Raw genomic sequence first — 5,902 nt, 5'->3', positions numbered from 1 at the left:
ATAGATAGATAGATAGATAGATAGATAGATAGATAGCTAGCTAGATAGATAGATAGATAGATAGATAGATAGATCTATCAAACGCTGTTGCTTCGATGATAATTAGTGGTTCTGAAAACAGACTTTCTGGGCCTGCATGGTTCTACCTGCAGATGGAGGAGTGAGGTAGACCTTTGATGCATGATGAGGAGAACAGCCTGGTTTGGGAGAAATGTCACAGAAGCTTTACAGCAGATCCTGCATCCCTCTGATATGTAGGACTGTCTGACTCTGTAAAATGTCAGGTTGGGATATTGTTGCAATAAACCTGATGTTTCTGATCCTTCTGCCTTCACTGGTTTCCCTCGTCCCAGTCAGACCTGTGGTAGGAGGAGATGTGACCTTCATTGTTTGCAAATTCTGTCACTTTAAAATTGATTTCAATTAAAATAAAAACATTTTTAAACCCAGTGAGACACTAAACCACCTCTTAATAAGGCCTAAAATCCAGCTGTGTGTTTCTGCTTGCCAGCATGACGCAGACTGATGTATGGAAAGAGACTGAAATGGTCTTTTTCTCTTCAGACAGCATTGAGGACTACATCCAGACCACATCCTCCAACGTGGAGTCGGCCAACCAGGAGCTCGCCAAAGCCAATCAGTATCAGGTAACCAAGCAGCTGTGCTCCTTCTCTCTCTTTGCATCGTCTGCACAACACTGGGCGTCTGTGAAAGCGCGGCCTGGTCAGCCATGTGAGCACAGACTGGGCTCACCTGATTACACAGCTTTATCAACGCCCCCCCACCCCACCACAGATGATGTCATCTCCTGTCATCTTCTGCTAACTTCACATTCAGGGGAGTTAATTCAATGCAGGAGTCTTAGAGGAAAACAGAAGAACATAAATCATTGGTTTTACATGAGGGCCTTTAACTGGAGCAATGATGATGTATTTGGAGTGTCGGTCCAGACGTGCTCCGAATGACAATAAGTGTGTTATTAGGCACTGGATGCTGTTAGAAGTGAAATGCTTTTTGTTTTGTGGTTCAGGGTGGTTAAAATTTCCACTTTCCAGCTCATTCTGGAGAGACGTTTTAAAAAGACGCCTCAGGGTCTGCGTCTCGTTCTGTGTGAGGAAAAATGTTTTCTTTTCTGCCGCTCTTTCATGGACGACGGCAGGCGGCCTGCGCTCTGTGCGCTCATGCTAGGTAAGCCTCTAGCTATGGTAAATGGTGTATTGACTGCAGAGTCAGGGGGTTAAAATAGTTCACACCTCTTTAAATGAAGCATGCATCTGCAGAACTGAATCACATCTACCTGTTCATTCTGATTAAAATGAAACATTCAGATTTTCTTTTTTTTCAGCTAATGCTACACTGCAAAAAATGTAAATGTAAGTGAGTCCTTTTTTCTTGAAATAAGTTACATTTTTCTACAATTGAGGAGGAAAGTGAGACACGTTGGAACAATAAAAATTTACATTCAAATTAAGAAAAAAACAATTGCATAGAGTTATTTCATGTGCATAAAATCTAATTATCTTATTCTAAGAGTAAAATACTAATTCCATTGGCAAATCATGTTATTTATATACTCATATTAAGGCAAAATAAACTTCCTTTAAGAAATTTGTACTTATTTCTAGATTATTTTTTTAGTGTAATAAATACAACCTCATCCTCCTTTGATTTTAAAACCTTTAAAACAGACTAAGCCCATTTTTGATTTTCTAGCTAATTCCATTGTTGGAACATTTCTATAAAATCCAGTTTTAAAACCTTTGGTTGTTGCATTTTAATTGTAATTAGATGAAGTAATGAGTGTATTATCCTGTTTGGCTCCTTAAAGGAACTCCTTTGTTGTGTTCAAACGTCTCCATCCTGCAGGTTTAGCTTCATGTGAAGCAAACCTTCACCTCAGCATCAGCTTTTCATTATAAGGTCGTATTTACGGAGCTAAACTCCTTCCTATGTGAGCTTCTGGAGCTCAGAGGAAACCTCCCATTAAATGATAAGGTTGTATGAAATTAATAACACCACTCACTGCAGCTGTTATTATTCTGTTTTTACTTCATGTTACCGTTTTAACAGATAGTTTCTTTGAACAGTCCTGTATTAATAAGCTTTGCTGTTCTCAAAGATCAAATTAAAAGGATCATTTCTGACTCGCTCGCCGCTGCATCGGACCTCCTAACAGTGTTTTTTCTGACAGCCATCTTAGATTTAGTCTTAGTCTTCAGGACGAAAACCATTATTAGTTTTAGTAGCATTTTAGTCATTTTTAATAAGTTTTATGTTGCAAAAAAGTGAACCTTTACAATTTAGAATAACAACCAGATTCCTTCCCAGCCTGCAGCTCTATCCTAGATGCTACAATAGCTGGGTATAGAATGCTGCCGTGCAGATCATCATTGCTGTTTGGCTGAAATCTATATTTCATAGAATTCAAATAAATGTTATTATGAATTAATGCCCTACTTTATAAAAAAGTGTCTCACAACAGCTGTGAAAATAGCAGATCTAGTTCAACACATCATATTGGATAATATAGCAGACAGACAAGCTAACAAAATGTCCAATAAAGGAATGATTTTAGACATCCAAGGTTTCCATCCCAAAGCAAACACTTCCTGATCTGCTATGAAGTATGAATTAAACACAGAACAATAGCATCTGCATTACTCCAAAAAAGCTGAGAACAAAAACATTCTTCTTTCTACTTTGGCAATTTCTGCTTTATTTCTAAAGATTAGTAACTGCTGCTCAGGGGTCAAAGTAGATTTAAATTCACAGGGTTTGATATAAAAAATACAGAGAGAACCTCCATAATTACCTCGTGATGCCATGGCAACCCAGACCTAAACTGAATGAATATGCTACTAAAATGTTAAAATATTTAAAGGAAACAGAGAAAATGTTTCAATGACAATACAAGAAAACTTTTCCATCTTATTTAAATAGAAATGAGAACAATGAGAGAGAAATATTCAAAGATCTATAAACCTTTTCGTCTGGATCTTTATTTAAAAAGAAACAGAATGCAATTAAATGTTTGCTTTATTTATGGATTCCTTTTGGTAGAAATTAAAGAATGTTTAGCATCACCTCTTGTGAGCTGGAAGGAATAAAATCTTGATAGTCAGACAAAGGGATTTATTATGCTTGGCAGAGGATGATCAGCCACATCTAGTTTATCTAGTAGCGAGAGCAGAGAGAGCCATAATGAGAGTTAACCATCAGAGTGGAGCGTAAAGCGCAGACCCTGAGCATATCTGCACAAGCACAGCTGGAAGAGCAGAGTTAGTCAGAGTTCAGCATGCAGTACCTGATCATTCTGGGTTATTTTCTCCCCTGCTGCTGCTTCCTGCAGAATGAGCAGCGCTACACGGCGGGGGGATGGCCCGATCAAACCGGACGCAGCAGCACGGCTGATACTGCTTAGAGGATTACAGCACAATGATGCATTTCAAACGTCTGACGGACCAACCGATAATTTTTATTTAGTCTTGTTGACTAAAACTCAAATCTATGACTTGACATGTTTTATTCATCAAAGATCCATGTTTAGCTTTTCGTCATCATCATGAAAAAAAGGAGCATCAGCGAAATACTTTCGTCATTCTCATCGTTGTGTCTTAGAAAACCGAGGAGACGTGTCTAACTTTGAACTGAGACCAAAGAAAAACCAACCAGTTATCTAGATTTATTTGAAGATCAGGCTGCCGTTCCTTTAGGGTGTATATTCAGATGAAGAACTGCTAATGGCTAGATGAAAAATTATGATTTTAAATGATCAATGAATTCCTACCTAATAACAGTCTTTTCCTAACAGCGTAACAATTAACTCCTTAAGTCCCTTTGGTTCCGAACTCAGAGATCCAAACCTGAACAGCTGCAGAACCTTCATGTGAGGAACTAAGCTCTCAATGCATCGATCTATTCAATGTTCTTCCAGTTCATAATTTAAAAGAACAAGATCAAAATTCAGTTCTCGGAGATAAAAATGAACTAGTTCAACTTCATTTGGTAAATGAAGCAACAATCCTCCACAATCCAACCTCATATTTCCCCCTTTAAATGTGTGATCATAATTTATAGAAAGAAATGGAAAATTCTGGATGCAGTCCAGGTTTACTGGATGTGCAGTGAAGCCTTTATTTAGCCGAATGACTCAGAACTTCAGGAACATTCAGGAACTTTCAGGAATATTCAGGTTCTGCTGAAAAGTTCTGGATCCAAATGATTTCTTCCGTTCCTCATTCAGTAGCAGATATTTCCACAGATAGCTTAGATGCTTTAACTCCATGTGAGGCTTTAAAGGTGAAGTGGGCGTGGCTGACATATGGAATTGTTTGTCAAGTCCCGCTGGGAACAGTTTGCACTAAAACGTGAGTTTTTTTCTGTCCCAGTCTTTCTTTGTTAGTCGATCAAACTCTTCCAAGCGCTCTGCTAAACTGGCATCAGAAATCCCAGCAGATGAGTCTGAATGGTGGCTGGCTAACTGAAGTTGTAAGTAACAGGAAGTCTGGGTTCAGATCCCAGCGGGGGGGAATGAGCAGCCAGTGTGGGTCCTTAGGCAAGACCCTTCAGGCTTAAGCCTGCTTTGGGGAGTGGTGTCCTAGTGGTTAGTAACCTGACTCCGCCAGATGGATTTGCTCCGCATAAGGGGCGAAAATACTGGTTAGCTTATTGGCCTATGTTGGTGATAGACGGGCCAAATAAACCAATCAGATCAACGAAGCATATGACGTACTAACAGAGCGACGACGAAAACACAACCACAAGCCAGGCTACTCTTGCCGAAACCAGTCGGGAGAAGAGCAAAAACATCTTTTCCTCTGAGAAAAGCCTCCAGAGCAGTGTTTTGCTCTTCTTTCAGTGAAGAAATACTCTGTAATTCCCATAAAACTTGCTCGATAGCCACGCTAACGCTAGTTTCATCGGCTGAAGCCGCCATGTTCTTTAGACTGAACTGTCGCGCTTCTCGTTGCGTCACACCTCAACCCGCCTCAAAGCCAACGCTGATTGGACGTTCGTTTGGTGAACGGCTCCAAATTTTCTTTAACGGAGAGTCTCCAGACTGATTAGCGAGTGAAACCTTGAAATCTCGCGAGATCAGGATGGTCTCACCAGGCTAGTGGTGAGGGCATTGCCCTTGGAATCCTGAGTTCAAGTCCCACTCCCACAGACTGCCACTCTGGGTCCCTGAACAAGACCCTTAAACCCCACACTGCTCCCCGGGTGGGTTAAATGGCGAGAGTGTATTTCATTGCTCTGTACTGTGACAGTGGACTAACAATAAAAAGAAACCCAGAAACGCTGGACTAGTACTAGCAGTAGACGTGCTGCTCTGTCAGGCTGTTTGCTGTAATAAGTGCCGTAAAACCCGACGTTATCCAATGAAAAGTTTAGTTATCACCTGAACGTCAACATGAGCTGAGCCCGTCGTTTGCCAGCGTTCTATACCCAGCTATTGTAGAGTCCAGTATCTAGATAGTATCTGTCTAAAGCATGGGTGGGCAATTCCAGTTCCTGAGGGCCGGTATCCTGCAACTTTTAGATGTGCCTTTCATTCGACACACCTGTATCAAGTTATTAGATGATTGAGAGGACTCTGCAGGAACTAACTGCATGCTGAGGAGATAACTCAGCCATTTGATTCAGGCGTGTTGGACCAAGGATGGATATAAAAGTGCAGGATATAGAATTGCCCACCCCTGGTCTAAAGAGTAGATGGTATCTATCTAAAAAGTATCTAGATAGTATCCATCTAAATCTGGTTGTTATTCCAAATTGTAAAGATTAACTTTTTTTTGCAACATAAAACTGACTAAAACTATCACATATCGTAATGACCAGAGATGGGAAGTAACGAAGTACAAATACTTCGTTACTGTACTCAAGTAGATTTTTCTGATATTTT

The 5,902-nt window shown here is 40.2% G+C and overlaps 1 long non-coding RNA gene across 1 annotated transcript in view; it reads left to right on the top strand.

The window, feature by feature from the left end:
- Positions 1 to 539: 539 nt before the first annotated feature.
- LOC107103154 overlaps positions 540 to 5,902 on the top strand; it is a 60,233-nt gene continuing 54,870 nt past the window's right edge. The window contains exon 1 of the long non-coding RNA XR_001482164.1: positions 540 to 647. This is a non-coding gene — a long non-coding RNA (uncharacterized LOC107103154). The remainder of the gene's footprint in view (positions 648 to 5,902) is intronic.

Source organism: Cyprinodon variegatus, unplaced genomic scaffold (genome assembly GCF_000732505.1).
Source record: "Cyprinodon variegatus isolate N-32 unplaced genomic scaffold, C_variegatus-1.0 Scaffold1384, whole genome shotgun sequence".
Classification (NCBI taxonomy): Eukaryota; Metazoa; Chordata; class Actinopteri; order Cyprinodontiformes; family Cyprinodontidae; genus Cyprinodon; species Cyprinodon variegatus.
Note: the sequence above shows the minus strand (reverse complement) of the source record. Positions and strands in the feature narration are given on the sequence as shown.